Source organism: Panulirus ornatus, chromosome 43 (assembly GCF_036320965.1).
Source record: "Panulirus ornatus isolate Po-2019 chromosome 43, ASM3632096v1, whole genome shotgun sequence".
In the NCBI taxonomy this organism is placed as follows: Eukaryota; Metazoa; Arthropoda; class Malacostraca; order Decapoda; family Palinuridae; genus Panulirus; species Panulirus ornatus.
In genome coordinates this window covers 3207708-3224506 of record NC_092266.1, presented here as the reverse complement: position 1 = coordinate 3224506, position 16799 = coordinate 3207708, and the positions used below count along the sequence as shown (strand labels likewise).

At 40.7% G+C, this 16799-nt stretch overlaps 1 pseudogene; it reads left to right on the top strand.

Moving 5' to 3' along the window:
• The first annotated feature begins 591 nt into the window (after positions 1 to 591).
• LOC139762277 (uncharacterized) lies at positions 592 to 15256 on the top strand (annotated as a pseudogene).
• The last annotated feature ends 1543 nt before the right edge of the window (positions 15257 to 16799 follow it).

The window sequence follows — 16799 nt, the reverse complement described above, 5'->3', positions numbered from 1 at the left end:
AAGGGGGTGGTCGTAAGCTTGGATAGGATCTCATCTGGATCGCTATCCTTGCTTAAACATATTTTATATAGATATTTATTAGTAGGGGATTGAATAACCCTACTGGGACGGACCTCAGTGGTCTTAAATACAATCGTTAGTAATTCGAACGTGTAAAGAGGGGGGGGGGACTATCGGTTTTAATCAATTTTAAACGAATGTCAGGAGGCATGATGGCATCAATGTCCTAATGCCGAGGAAACGTAGGTGAGGGACCACAACCCCACTCCAGGGAGGACCCTGCACTATCACAGGGTAACCCAGGAGGCTCGGCGGGAGTGGTAAGAATGTGAGGGTCTCAACCCCGTTAGGTGAGAACAGGTCCACACCAAGCCTCCGCTCCTCAGGAAGTAATTTTCCTGAATGGTGTGGGGAAGCTGGGGTAGAAATTGTTTAAGCCTAACGGTCGAGAGATGTTGGATGATGGATGGTAAAAAAGATAGAAAAAAGCACGAGAGAAATGGACTGGAGGCAACGTAGGGTGGAGAGTGAGTTGGCATTATATCCCACACTCTAGCCAAGGTCAGTCTCTCTCTGGTGTTCACTCGCAAAGCATCTCATGGTGTCACGGACGGCAGTTGTGGACTGACAGGGTGAGCTACACTGTGTTATAAACGTGTTATGGTGATACAGAAGACTGCAGCATGGAGGGGCAACCAGGGACATATTCTCCGTGCAGCGAAACCTCCTCAAACAGTTTTGACAACAGGAGACCGAAGGTCATAAACACAAGAAAAACCCTTCAAATGTCCTGAGTGTCAGAAAAGCTATACGAAACATGTCTATCTTCATAGGCACATGAAATTACATACTTTTGAAAAGACATATCAGTGTAAAGAATACCAGAGTACCTTCTCCCGTAAGAACAACTTAGTGTTGCAGATGAAAGTTCACATTGGACAAAAGCAATATCAGTGTTCAGATTGTCAAAAGTATTTTTCTAAAAAATGTGATTTAAAGAAACACTTGAGAATCCATACTGGTGAGAACCCATACCAATGTTCAGAATGTCAAAAAAGTTTTTCTTTTAAAAGTAGGTTAGTGACACACCTGAGAGTTCACACGGGCGAGAAGCCATACCAATGTTCAGAATGTCAGAAAAGTTTTTCTCAGAAAAGTAGTTTAGTGACACACCTGAGAGTTCACACGGGCGAGAAGCCATAGCAATGTTCAGAATGTCAAAAAACTTTTTCTCAGAAAAGTAAATTAGTGAGAACCCGAGAGTTCACACCGGCGAGATGCCATACCGATGTTCAGAATGTCAAAAAAGTTTTACTTTAAAAAGTGGGTTAGTGACACACCCGAGAGTTCACACCTGCGAGAAGCCATACCAATGTTCAGAATGTCAAAAAAGTTTTTCTCAGAAAAGTGATTTAGTTCAACACCTGAGAGTTCACACAGGCGAGAAGCCATACCAATGTTCAGAATGTCAAAAAACTTTTTCTCAGAAAAGTAATTTAGTGACACACCTGAGAGTTCACACAGGTGAGAAGCCATACCAATGTTCAGAATGTCGAAAAAGTTTTTCTCACAAATGTGAATTAGTGAGACACCAGAGAGTTCATACAGGCGAGAAGCCATACCAATGTGCAGAATGTCAAAAAACTTTTTCTCAGAAAAGTAATTTAGTGACACACCTGAGAGTTCACACAGGTGAGAAGCCATACCAATGTTCAGAATGCCAAGAAACCTCTTCTCAGAAAATTGATTTAGTAACACACCTGAGATTTCACACAGGTGAGAAGCCATACCAATGTTCAGAATGTCGAAAAAGTTTTTCTCACAAATGTGAATTAGTGAGACACCAGAGAGTTCATACAGGCGAGAAGCCATACCAATGTGCAGAAAGTCAAAAAACTTTTTCTCAGAAAAGTAATTTAGTGACACACCTGAGACTTCACACAGGCGAGAAGCCATACCAATGTTCAGAATGTCAAAAAAGTCTTTCTCAGAAAAGTGATTTAGTTCAACAGCTGAGAGTTCACACAGGTGAGAAGCCATACCAATGTTCAGAATGTCAAAATACTTTTTCTCAGAAAAGCAATTTAGTGACACACCTGAGACTTCACACAGGCGAGAAGCCATACCAATGTTCAGAATGTCAAAAAAGTTTTTCTCGGAAAAGTAATTTAGTGACACACGTGAGAGTTCACACAGGCGAGAAGCCATACCAATGTTCAGAATGTCAAAAAAGTTTTTCTCAGAAAAGTAATTTAGTGACACACCTGAGACTTCACACAGGCGAGAAGCCATACCAATGTTCAGAATGTCAAAAAACTTTTTCTCAGAAAAGCAATTTAGTGACACACCTGAGACTTCACACAGGCTAAAAGCCATGCCAATGTTCAGAATATCAAAAACAATTCTATAACACAGGTAATTTAGTAAAACGTCTGAGAATTCACACAGCCGAGAAGCCAAACAAGTAAAAAGAATATCAAAAAACCTTTTCTGGTATAACTACTTAAGTGACACATCGGGATTTTACACAAGCGAGGAACCATAATAGTGTTCAGAATGTCAAGAAACTCTCCCTGGTAAAAGTGCTTTAGTCAGACACCTGAGAGTTCACAAGGCAAGAAGCCATACCGGTGTTCAGAATGTCAAAAACAATTTTCTTGAAGAGGTGATTAAGGAAGCCATCGGAGAGTTCACACAGGGCAGAAACGATGCTTATGTTCAGAAGGTCCTAAATGTTTCTCCCGAAAAAGCAGTATAGTAAAACGCAAGTAGTTGAACGCATCCCAGATCTCATGTGTTGAGAACCGGCCACGACCTGCGTGTAGTGGAGCGACCCATGACGTCACACACATCTTTCCCAAGATCACAGAGGACCCGCCTGGGAGGTTAGGCGGCAAACAGGTGAGACCCCACACTCATAAACAAATGATACTGTTTCATCTCTGGTAATATACTAGTATTTCTGTAAAATGATATTATATATATATATATATATATATATATATATATATATATATATATATATATATATATATATATATATATATATATATATATATATATATATATATATATATATTTATTTATTTATTCTTTATTTATTTTGCTTTGTCGCTGTCTCCCGCGTTTGCGAGGTAGCGCAAGGAAACAGACGAAAGAAATGGCCCAACCCCCCCCCCCCCATACACATGTATATACATACGTCCACACACGCAAATATACATACCTACACAGCTTTCCATGGTTTACCCCAGACGCTTCACATGCCTTGATTCAATCCACTGACAGCACGTCAACCCCGGTATACCACATCGCTCCAATTCACTCTATTCCTTGCCCTCCTTTCACCAACCTGCATGTTCAGGCCCCGATCACACAAAATCTTTTTCACTCCATCTTTCCACCTCCAATTTGGTCTCCCTCTTCTCCTTGTTCCCTCCACCTCCGACACATATATCCTCTTGGTCAATCTTTCCTCACTCATTCTCTCCATGTGCCCAAACCACTTCAAAACACCCTCTTCTGCTCTCTCAACCACGCTCTTTTTATTTTCACACATCTCTCTTACCCTTACGTTACTCACTCGATCAAACCACCTCACACCACACATTGTCCTCGAACATCTCATTTCCAGCACATCCATCCTCCTGCGCACAACTCTATCCACAGCCCACGCCTCGCAACCATACAACATTGTTGGAACCACTATTCCTTCAAACATACCCATTTTTGCTTTCCGAGATAATGTTCTCGACTTCCACACATTCTTCAAGGCCCCCAGAATTTTCGCCCCCTCCCCCACCCTATGATCCACTTCCGCTTCCATGGTTCCATCCGCTGCCAGATCCACTCCCAGATATCTAAAACACTTCACTTCCTCCAGTTTTTCTCCATTCAAACTCACCTCCCAATTGACTTGACCCTCAACCCTGCTGTACCTAATAACCTTGCTCTTATTCACATTTACTCTTAACTTTCTTCTTCCACACACTTTACCAAACTCAGTCACCAGCTTCTGCAGTTTCTCACATGAATCAGCCACCAGCGCTGTATCATCAGCGAACAACAACTGACTCACTTCCCAAGCTCTCTCATCCCCAACAGACTTCATACTTGCCCCTCTTTCCAAAACTCTTGCATTTACCTCCCTAACAACCCCATCCATAAACAAATTAAACAACCATGGAGACATCACACACCCCTGCCGCAAACCTACATTCACTGAGAACCAATCACTTTCCTCTCTTCCTACACGTACACATGCCTTACATCCTCGATAAAAACTTTTCACTGCTTCTAACAACTTTCCTCCCACACCATAAATTACAGAGGTATAAGTTTGTTGAGTATTCCTGGTAAATTATATGGGAGGGTATTGATTGAGAGGGTGAAGGCATGTACAGAGCATCAGATTGGGGAAGAGCAGTGTGGTTTCAGAAGTGGTAGAGGATGTGTGGATCAGGTGTTTGCTTTGAAGAATGTATGTGAGAAATACTTAGAAAAGCAAATGGATTTGTATGTAGCATTTATGGATCTGGAGAAGGCATATGATAGAGTTGATAGAGATGCTCTGTGGAAGGTATTAAGAATATATATATATATATATGGCCCACCAGCCAGGCTCGGGGCATCACCATCATTTTGATGAATGCTGGCCTGAACCCTTGCTTGCTTAATTCAAAATGAAGTGCATTAAGAAGTTGCAGCAAATGATGGAGAAGAATTATACTTGAGCATACAGGTGCTTGACCAGGAGGCATCATGATTTGTAGACACTGCCAATCCCTCCTCAGATAAGTCAGCAGAGCGTGCAATCTCAACCCTCTTGTTCAGATCAACAGCCCCATCTATTCCAAGGACAGACTTAAATGAAACATTTAAGCAATTAAAAGTTGTCACCAACAACAAAACTATTAAAGAAATGCGGAACAAAAATAAGGGGATCAAAAAACAGCTGCAAGTTAATTCATCTGAAATAAACAACACCTCTAAAAAATGAATAGGAAATGCTTCAAGATATATATATACATATACCTGGTGCGTTGTTTACCCTCGAGACGCACCATGAGGGCTTCCCTGGTGGTGGTGGTCTGCAGGATAAGCCGTTCTTCAGCAGTCTTCCCAAGCCCTTCCGCGGACCACAGACCCCATTCTCCGGCCCAGCCAGACGATCCGGTACTCCACCTCGACCCGGACCACATCCTGTAGGACTACAGAACGTCAAACGAAGACCACAGTTTCAGGCCAACCCTCCTCCTCCGGCCAAGCAGCAAGACTCACCCAGCGAGGAGAAGCAGGTGGTCGCTCATTAAGGGTGCGAAAGTAGGAGTCTAGCAGTTCATCACCCACAGACGCGGGAAACGGCGATCAAATTTAAAGAGGGAAGTCAGCACCACAAGTAAAGCATCCTCCTCGAAGGCTCAGAGTGGGGTGCCTAAATGTGTGTGGATGTAACCAAGATGTGAAGACCCTTACTGGAAAAACAATCACTCTTGAAGTAGAACCTTCAGACACAATTGAAAATGTGAAGGAAAATAGTGAAATTGGAGAAAAATGTAGCTTAGACATTGAAGCTTATTGATACAGTGGTTAAATTGATGAGAACTGCTATTGACGTTTGTGTAAATAAATTATACATTTCCTTTTTTCCATAGCCAGAGGTTGAACCATTATGTGACATTCATTTTTTCATTCATTTCAAGCTAGAAGTTTCAGTTTTCTAAATTGTTTCTTACATTTCTCATATGTATATATATGTATGTGTGTGTGTGTGTATATGTGCGTATGTATGTGTATGTGTGTGTATGTGTATATGTATATATATATGTATATTATCCCTGGGGATAGGGGTGAAAGAATACTTCCCACGTATTCCTCGCGTGTCGTAGAAAGCGACTAGAGGGGACGGGAGCGGGGGGCCAGAAATCCTCCCCTCCTTGTATTAACTTTCTAAGATGGGAAACAGAAGAAGGAGTCACGCGGGGAGTGCTCATCCTCCTCGAAGGCTCAGAGTGGGGTGCCTAAATGTGTGTGGATGTAACCAAGATGTGAAAAAAGGAGAGATAGGTAGTATGTTTGAGGAAAGGAACCTGGATGTTTTGGCTCTGAGTGAAACGAAGCTCAAGGGTAAAGGGGAAGAGTGGTTTGGGAATGTCTGGGGAGTAAAGTCAGGGGTTAGTGAGAGGACAAGAGCAAGGGAAGGAGTAGCAATACTCCTGAAACAGGAGTTGTGGGAGTATGTGATAGAGTGTAAGAAAGTAAATTCTCGATTAATATGGGTAAAACTGAAAGTTGATGGAGAGAGGTGGGTGATTATTGGTGCATATGCACCTGGGCATGAGAAGAAAGATCAAGAGAGGCAAGTGTTTTGGGAGCAGCTGAATGAGTGTGTTAGTGGTTTTGATGCACGAGACCGGGTCATAGTGATGGGTGATTTGAATGCAAAGGTGAGTAATGTGGCAGTTGAGGGAATAATTGGTATACATGGGGTGTTCAGTGTTGTAAATGAAAATGGTGAAGAGCTTGTAGATTTATGTGCTGAAAAAGGACTGATGATGGGGAATACCTGGTTTAAAAAGCGAGATATACATAAGTATACTTATGTAAGTAGGAGAGATGGCCAGAGAGCGTCATTGGATTACGTGTTAATTGACAGGCGTGCGAAAGAGAGACTTTTGGATGTTAATGTGCAGAGAGGTGCAACTGGAGGGATGTCTGATCATTATCTTGTGGAGGCTAAGGTGAAGATTTGTATGGGTTTTCAGAAAAGAAGAGTGAATGTTGGGGTGAAGAGGGTGGTGAGAGTAAGTGAGCTTGAGAAAGAGACCTGTGTGAGGAAGTACCAGGAGAGACTGAGTACAGAATGGAAAAAGGTGAGAACAATGGAAGTAAGGGGAGTGGGGGAGGAATGGGATGTATTTAGGGAATCAGTGATGGATTGCGCAAAAGATGCTTGTGGCATGAGAAGAGTGGGAGGTGGGTTGATTAGAAAGGGTAGTGAGTGGTGGGATGAAGAAGTAAGAGTATTAGTGACAGAGAAGAGAGAGGCATTTGGACGATTTTTGCAGGGAAAAAATGCAATTGAGTGGGAGATGTATAAAAGAAAGAGACAGGAGGTCAAGAGAAAGGTGCAAGAGGTGAAAAAAAGGGCAAATGAGAGTTGGGGTGAGAGAGTATCATTAAATTTTAGGGAGAATAAAAAGATGTTCTGGAAGGAGGTAAATAAAGTGCGTAAGACAAGGGAGCAAATGGGAACTTCAGTGAAGGGCGCAAATGAGGAGGTGAAAACAAGTAGTGGTGATGTGAGAAGGAGAGGGAGTGAGTATTTTGAAGGTTTGTTGAATGTGTTTGATGATAGAGTGGCAGATATATGGTGTTTTGGTCGAGGTGGTGTGCAAAGTGAGAGGGTTAGGGAAAATGATTTGGTAAACAGAGAAGAGGTAGTGAAAGCTTTGCGGAAGATGAAAGCCGGCAAGGCAGCAGGTTTGGATGGTATTGCAGTGGAATTTATTAAAAAAGGAGGTGACTGTATTGTTGACTGGTTGGTAAGGTTATTTAATGTATGTATGACTCATGGTGAGGTGCCTGAGGATTGGCGGAATGCGTGCATAGTGCCATTGTACAAAGGCAAAGCGGATAAGAGTGAGTGCTCAAATTACAGAGGTATAAGTTTGTTGAGTATTCCTGGTAAATTATATGGGAGGGTATTGATTGAGAGGGGGAAGGCATGTACAGAGCATCAGATTGGGGAAGAGCAGTGTGGTTTCAGAAGTGGTAGAGGATGTGTGGATCAGGTGTTTGCTTTGAAGAATGTATGTGAGAAATACTTAGAAAAGCAAATGGATTTGTATGTAGCATTTATGGATCTGGAGAAGGCATATGATAGAGTTGATAGAGATGCTCTGTGGAAGGTATTAAGAATATATGGTGTGGGAGGAAAGTTGTTAGAAGCAGTGAAAAGTTTTTATCGAGGATGTAAGGCATGTGTACGTGTAGGAAGAGAGGAAAGTGATTGGTTCTCAGTGAATGTAGGTTTGCGGCAGGGGTGTGTGATGTCTCCATGGTTGTTTAATTTGTTTATGGATGGGGTTGTTAGGGAGGTAAATGCAAGAGTTTTGGAAAGAGGGGCAAGTATGAAGTCTGTTGGGGATGAGAGAGCTTGGGAAGTGAGTCAGTTGTTGTTCGCTGATGATAGAGCGCTGGTGGCTGATTCATGTGAGAAACTGCAGAAGCTGGTGACTGAGTTTGGAAAAGTGTGTGGAAGAAGAAAGTTAAGAGTAAATGTGAATAAGAGCAAGGTTATTAGGTACAGTAGGGTTGAGGGTCAAGTCAATTGGGAGGTGAGTTTGAATGGAGAAAAACTGGAGGAAGTGAAGTGTTTTAGATATCTGGGAGTGGATCTGGCAGCGGATGGAACCATGGAAGCGGAAGTGGATCATAGGGTGGGGGAGGGGGCGAAAATCCTGGGGGCCTTGAAGAATGTGTGGAAGTCGAGAACATTATCTCGGAAAGCAAAAATGGGTATGTTTGAAGGAATAGTGGTTCCAACAATGTTGTATGGTTGCGAGGCGTGGGCTATGGATAGAGTTGTGCGCAGGAGGATGGATGTGCTGAAATGAGATGTTTGAGGACAATGTGTGGTGTGAGGTGGTTTGATCGAGTGAGTAACGTAAGGGTAAGAGAGATGTGTGGAAATAAAAAGAGCGTGGTTGAGAGAGCAGAAGAGGGTGTTTAGAAGTGGTTTGGGCTCATAGAGAGGATGAGTGAGGAAAGATTGACCAAGAGGATATATGTGTCGGAGGTGGAGGGAACAAGGAGAAGAGGGAGACCAAATTGGAGGTGGAAAGATGGAGTGAAAAAGATTTTGTGTGATCGGGGCCTGAACATGCAGGAGGGTGAAAGGAGGGCAAGGAATAGAGTGAATTGGAGCGATGTGGTATACCGGGGTTGACGTGCTGTCAGTGGATTGAATCAAGGCATGTGAAGCGTCTGGGGTAAACCATGGAAAGCTGTGTAGGTATGTATATTTGCGTGTGTGGACGTATGTATATACATGTGTAGGGGGGTGGGTTGGGCCATTTCTTTCGTCTGTTTCCTTGCGCTACCTCGCAAACGCGGGAGACAGCGACAAAGTATAATAAAATATAAATAATATATATATATATATATATATATATATATATATATATATATATATATATATATATATATATATATATATATATATATATATATATATATATATATATATATATATATATTCTTTTCTTTGTTTAAACTATTCGCCATTTGCCGCGTTAGCGAGGTAGCGTTAAGAACTGAGGACTGGTCCTTTTTTGGAATATCCTCACCTGGCCCCCTCTGTTCCTTCTTTTGGGAAAAAAAAAAAAAACCGAGAGGGGAGGATTTCCAGCCCCCCGCTCCCTCCCCTTTTAGTCGCCTTCTACGACATGCAGGGAATACGTGGGAAGTATTCTTAATCCCCTATCCCCAGGGATAATATATATATATATATTTTTTTTTTTTTTTCATACTATTCGCCATTTCCCGCGATAGCGAGGTAGCGTTAAGAACAGAGGACTGGGCCTTTGAGGGAATACCCTCACCTGGCCCCCTTCTCTGTTCCTTCTTTTGGAAAAAAAAAAAAAAAAAAAACGAGAGGGGAGGATTTCCAGCCCCCCGCTCCCTTCCCTTTTAGTCGCTTTCTACGACACGCAGGGAATACGTGGGAAGTATTCTTTCTCCCCTATCCCCAGGGATAATATATATATATATATATATATATATATATATATATATATATATATATATATATATATATATATATATATATATATATATATATATATATATATATTCCCTCAGTGACCCAGTTCTCTGTTCTTAACCTACCTCGCTAATGCGGGAAATGGCGAATAGTTTGAAAAAAAAAAAAAAAAATATATATATATATATATATATATATATATATATATATATATATATATATATATATATATATATATATATATATATATGGTTGTTTAATTTGTTTATGGATGGGATTGTTAGGGAGGTAAATGCAAGAGTTTTGGAAAGAGGGGCAAGTATGAAGTCTGTTGGGGATGAGAGAGCTTGGGAGGTGAGTCAGGTGTTGTTCGCTGATGATACAACGCTGGTGGCTGATTCATATATGAAACTGCAGAAGCTGGTGACTGAGTTTGGAAAAGTGTGTGGAAGAAGAAAGTTAAGAGTAAATGTGAATAAGAGCAAGGTTATTAGGTACAGTAGGATTGAGGGTCAAGTCAATTGGGAGGTGAGTTTGAATGGAGAAAAACTGGAGGAAGTGAAGTGTTTTAGGTATCTGGGAGTGGATCTGGCAGCGGATGGAACCATGGAAGCGGAAGTGGATCATAGGGTGGGGGAGGGGGCGAAAATCCTGGGGGCCTTGAAGAATGTGTGGAAGTCGAGAACATTATCTCGGAAAGCAAAAATGGGTATGTTTGAAGGAATAGTGGCTCCAACAATGTTGTATGGTTGCGAGGCGTGGGCTATGGATAGAGTTGTGCGCAGGAGGATGGATGTGCTGGAAATGAGATGTTTGAGGACAATGTGTGGTGTGAGGTGGTTTGATCGAGTGAGTAACGTAAGGGTAAGAGAGATGTGTGGAAATAAAAAGAGCGTGGTTGAGAGAGCAGAAGAGGGTGTTTTGAAGTGGTTTGGGCACATGGAGAGGATGAGTGAGGAAAGATTGACCAAGAGGATATATGTGTCGGAGGTGGAGGGAACAAGGAGAAGAGGGAGACCAAATTGGAGGTGGAAAGATGGAGTGAAAAAGATTTTGTGTGATCGGGGCCTGAACATGCAGGAGGGTGAAAGGAGGGCAAGGAATAGAGTGAATTGGAGCGATGTGGTATACCGGGGTTGACGTGCTGTCAGTGGATTGAATCAAGGCATGTGAAGCGTCTGGGGTAAACCATGGAAAGCTGTGTAGGTATGTATATTTGCGTGTGTGGACGTATGTATATACATGTGTATGGGGGGGGGGTTGGGCCATTTCTTTCGTCTGTTTCCTTGCGCTACCTCGCAAACGCGGGAGACAGCGAGAAAGTGTAATAAAAAAAAAAAAATAATATATATATATATATATATATATATATATATATATATATATATATATATATATATATATATATATATATATATATATATATATATTAGAAAGTTTGGATGAAAAAAATCGTCATTTTTTAATGTTTGTACCGGTTTATAAGTATGTTTGTACCGGTTTATAAGTATGTTTCTACCGGTTTATAAGTATGTTTGTACGGGTTTATAAGTATGTTTGTACCGGTTTATAAGTAAGTTTGTACCGGTTTATAAGTATGTTTGTACCGGTTTATAAGTATGTTTGTACCGGTTTATAAGTATGTTTGTACGGGTTTATAAGTATGTTTGTACCGGTTTATAAGTATGTTTGTACCGGTTTATAAGTATGTTTGTACGGGTTTATAAGTATGTTTGTACCGGTTTATAAGTATGTTTGTACCGGTTTATAAGTATGTTTGTACCGGTTTATAAGTATGTTTGTACCGGTTTATAAGTATGTTTGTACCGGTTTATAAGTATGTTTGTACCGGTTTATAAGTATGTTTGTACCGGTTTATAAGTATGTTTGTACCGGTTTATAAGTATGTTTGTACCGGTTTATAAGTATGTTTGTACCGGTTTATAAGTATGTTTGTAACGGTTTATAAGTATGTTTGTTCTATCTCTGGGATTGATTTTTAATATTAACGCCTATACGAGAAAACTGTCTAGATAAATACAAAGGTATTATCAGGGATACATAGTCCAACTGTATTATAGAGTATATTACAAAACTACATACCATAAGAACATGAGAAGTAAGGACACTGCAAGAGGCGTATTGGCCCGAGCTAGGCAGGTCCTGAGTCTGTCCACAAACCAACTGCCTGTACCCATAAACACATCCAACCTTCGTTTAAAGCTAACTAAAGAACTAATTTCAACTACTGTACTTGACAGCTTGTTCCATAAATCTACTACCCTATTCCCGAACCAATATCTACCCACATCCGACCTGAATCTATCTAAATCCATTATTTTTGGTCCTACCCAGTGGCGTCATTCTAAGAACTTTATTCATGTTACCTCTATGTATGGTCTTCACCTATTCAAAAACTTCATTCACATCCCCTCTAGACCTTCTCCTCTTAAATGACTGCAAATTCAGCCTCTTTTACCTTTCTTCATAAGTGAGGTTTCTAATTCCAGGAATCATTTATGTTATTCGCATTTGTGCTCTCTCTCTCTCTCTCTCTCTCTCTCTCTCTCTCTCTCTCTCTCTCTCTCTCTCTCTCTCTCTCTCTCTCTCTCTCTCTCTCTAATAATCATTATTAACTGCATAGTATGGAGCCCAAAACTAACCCGCATGATTCAAATGTGAGTCTCACCAATTCAAGATAATGTTGTAATAATACTCTAGGAGTTTCATTGCTAACAGTCCCATTAATGAACCCAAACATACTATTAGCCTTATTACACACTTTAATACATTGTGCCGCGGCTTAAGATCCTCGCTCACTCCACCTGAAGTACGTGGAATTGTTGATCTGATTAACATGTCATGGCAGACTTGAAAATACACACACACACACACACACACACGCACACACACACACACACACACACACACACACACACACACACACACACACACACACACACACACACACACACACACAGACACACAGACACACACACACACACACACACACACACACACACACACACACACACGTACTAATTCTCTCTACTTCTCTCTTTTCATTTCTGGTATCTTTTATTTTTTGCATTATACATAATAAACACTCCTATACTTGTCTCTTTACTCGTATATTTCAATAAGGTAAATTAAAGCTTAAGTCTATGTAATTTGTTTAGTAAATCGTAATGAGATCTTTTTCTCCTCTGTGTCTGTTGGACCCGAGGAAAGTAAAACCATTCCTCATTATTGACAATAGTGTTTTAGGGTTAAGTAAGCAATGGTTTCATCAATATAGACTTTGGTAAAGAGAAATTGATATTAAATTTAAGAAGTTCATGATCAGGCAAATAAATGATCCTAGCCCTCTTAGTAAAATCTAATCTATTATTTACATTATATGGCGAGATTCTTTTTCCTTTAACGTAGCTGAGATGCCCCTACCCTCAAAAACTTTCATTGACTTAATAAAACTTTGTTGACAATAACGTTTTCTAAGATGCTGAGGCTGATTCTTATTGAAAGAAATTCGGTTTAGCCATGATAAATTCCCTCACTCCCATTCTCAGTAACTTATTCATGGAATACTATGAGACTGAGATCCAAACTTCAGTTAGTAACAGTACAAAAATATGGTTAAGATACGTTAACGATGTGTGGTTCTTATGGCCATCTTACCAAGATCATGATGTTTTCTTTAATGAATTACGATTCATCCCACCATCAAGTTTAAAACTGAATGGAAACACAAAGGCAAATCACCCTTCCTTGATGTGGTGATAATTAGGTATTTTGATTAGTTATCCTTTAAGATCTACAGGAAGCCTACCAGTGCTGAGAGTTATATTCATTATTTTTCAGGATGTGGGAAAACAGGATCCCAGCTCCAGGTGTGGTGTGCAGGAACAGTTCCCCAGTGCTACGTCTGGTGTGTGAGGGACACAATACCTATGTGTGAGATGTGATGTGTGAAGGAACGCCATGCCCAAGCAGAGATACGGAACTCTTATCACAGTATCTTCATCCCGGTACAAGCTTGCGGTGTGTGGGACATAGTACTACCTGCCAGGTCTGGTATGTGAGGAACAGAGTACCTCAGTGCCAGTGCAATACTGGTGAGTGTGAGATGAAATGGCTTAGTGTCAGATGTGGTGTGTGGTGAGACAGTACCCCAGTGTCAGTGTTGGTGTGGTGGTGCAGCGCTGTAGTGCCAACACTGACTTCCCTCGCCACCCGACTACACTACTCACCCTCATTGCCGACCTACAAGACCTTCCTTCACTACGGTGAGGTGTCTGGTGACATCAGTACCCCAGTGTTAGTGTAGGTGTGGTATGGTAGTACAGGACCTTCGTGACAAGTGTGGTTTGTGGGGGGACACTACCACAGATTTAGTGTATATGTGGTGCCACAGGACCCTTGTGCCAGGTGCAGTGCCTAGTGACACAGTACCACAGTGCTAAGCCTGTTGTGTAGTGACACAATCGGCAAGCTTCTCTGCAGGTCTGGTCTGCAGAGACACGTTGCCAGTCTTGATGTTTGAGGACAAACTATCTCAACATTAAGTCTGGTTTATGGGAAATTCAGTATCTTGTACCATCCATGATGAGTGTAGAATACAGCAGCCCAGTGCCTGGTCTAGTGTGTGGGAGGCATACTGCCTCACTCCCAGGTATGGTTTATAGTAACACAGATGTCATCCTCTTGCTCACATATGATCATCTCTGGTGGGTGTCTGCGACTTATGTAGCTTTATGTCCACAACCTTTTGATCATATCTAAACATTATGGCCTCAGTAAACCGTGTAAGAGATTACTTGATTTGTAAAAATTCTCACTATAGAAATATCAATAATTTAAAAAAAAAAAAGTGTTGATTTACCGTGTTTATTGTATTAGTGATATGTTGTCAAAGAAATAAATTACCTTATGATCAATCTTTTCTCTTTTTTTCACTTGCCTGATCAGTAGTGTATGTCATTTCACTTGCATCTCCATATGAAAGCAACAGCAGGACACATGTTATTTTCATTGAAAATTAACTATACATGGTGGTAAGTACAGACGTACAGTACAGTACATGTAGAGCCTCAACATTAAGCCAGGAGAGCTCAGGTTACTGGCTGCAAGCAAATGTGACGAAACTCCTGAAGGAAAGTGACTTTTCCCTAAAATAAGCTCACTGTAGGTAAGTTGTCTGTTTATTGCCATTAGACTGTGTAGAAAACCTTAATACTTATGTGTGGTGGTAACGAGTGGCAACAGTTTGCAGTGTTACACTTGTCGCTGCACCTAATACTAATATTGAACTGTGCATTGTTTTACTGTCATTGGTTCATGACATAAAGTATTCTAGATATTGTTAATGTTCGGAGGCTACGTAACTAAATGTCAGAGTCTGAGAAAGCATCTGTAGAAGATATTATGTGATTGCTATTTCTGAATCTTGGTTTGATATAAAATAGATAGACTTCTTTGCCTAATACGCAATTCCAGGGTATAATTTTTAATAAAAACATGGTAAATAATGTAGGCGGTAATGTATGGCCTTTGTTAAAGATCATCTTAATCTTGTGATGAATAAAACATACCCGATGGGAATGTCGATTTCATTTTGCATAGATTAAAGATGAGCTTCGTAAGAAAATAACAGTAGGACAAACACCAGAGAAAGACGACAGATTTTATGATCAGTTTGCAGAAATTTGTGATGAACAAGATTCTGTCGTAAAAGACTTAAGTGCAAGGTTGGGGCGAATGTGTCTTTCCACCAGCTTCGGGTACGGATCCACGTAGATTTGCTTGATATTTCCATAATCCAATTAGTTGAGAAACCTGCTCGTGACGTTGATAATGTTGAAGATTGAGGTAAGTTTGTTACAATTCAATAACTGTTATTTCTTTTATAAAAAGAAAGATTATTGTCTGGATATCCATAGAAAAAGCATCTCAGTGTTTGTATGGGTGAAGTGTACATACATATCTAGGTGTAGGTGGAGGCCAGTATAGAGAGTACAGTGGGTAAAATACATCAACATAGGAGAGTGACGGGGGAAGGCGAGCGGGCTCAGGCACCCCAAGGGTACACTCCCTTCAGAGGTGGGTCTAGGATACATTAATTACAGTATACTAAGCGATACTGATAGTAACATAGATAACAACGTTTGTGTAACACAAAGCAGGTATAACACGACAGACAGTATACTGATAGTAACATAGGTAACAACGTTTGTGTAACACAAAGTAGGTATAACACGACGTAGTGTATACTGATAGTAACATAGGTAACAACGTTTGTGTAATACGAAGGAGGTATAACATAAGTCATACAGAATATCATCTTAACATTGACATATATACATGGGTAAGTGATGAAACGTTTTAGGCTTACATTACATACATAAATATACATTTATACAGAGTATAAATGTGTATTTGAAATAGTGCACAATATGATGTACAGTCGTTAGCAATGATAGCAATATAATAGGTCAAAAGTAATGTGTATGTCAACTGAACTGGTAAGACTGTATGGGGGAGGAGTAATGGGACGTGGAACACAGTAGAGTGACGTAAACTGTTAACTGTTTTCAGGTGCAAATGGTGATTAGCACTAATATCATAAGGGAAAGCAACAATGATTTTTAATCGATCAGAAGTAATCACAGAAGTGTGAAGGCTGCGATATCACTGGCCAGGGAAGGTTGGGTGAAAACGGGGTAAGGGGGGTTAGTGTGTCTGGGAGGGGCAGCAGTGGGAGAGGGTGAGTGTCTACAGGTCACAAGACATGACAATTTTCCCGTAAATGTTGCTTGTTCATGTTTGTCACAGTTGCTGTGTTTGTATTTAATATATGTTACACAGAATCTTGCATGGACCTCCACAACGGACACTTGCTAATAAAGTGTCATGTAACATAGTTATTAAGTGAAGAATGACAGCTGCTGTACGCCTTTGACAGCTGGTCTTACCAACACCACGAAATATTACGTTACTTAACATTCGTTATCACTTATACAAAACATACTACCGG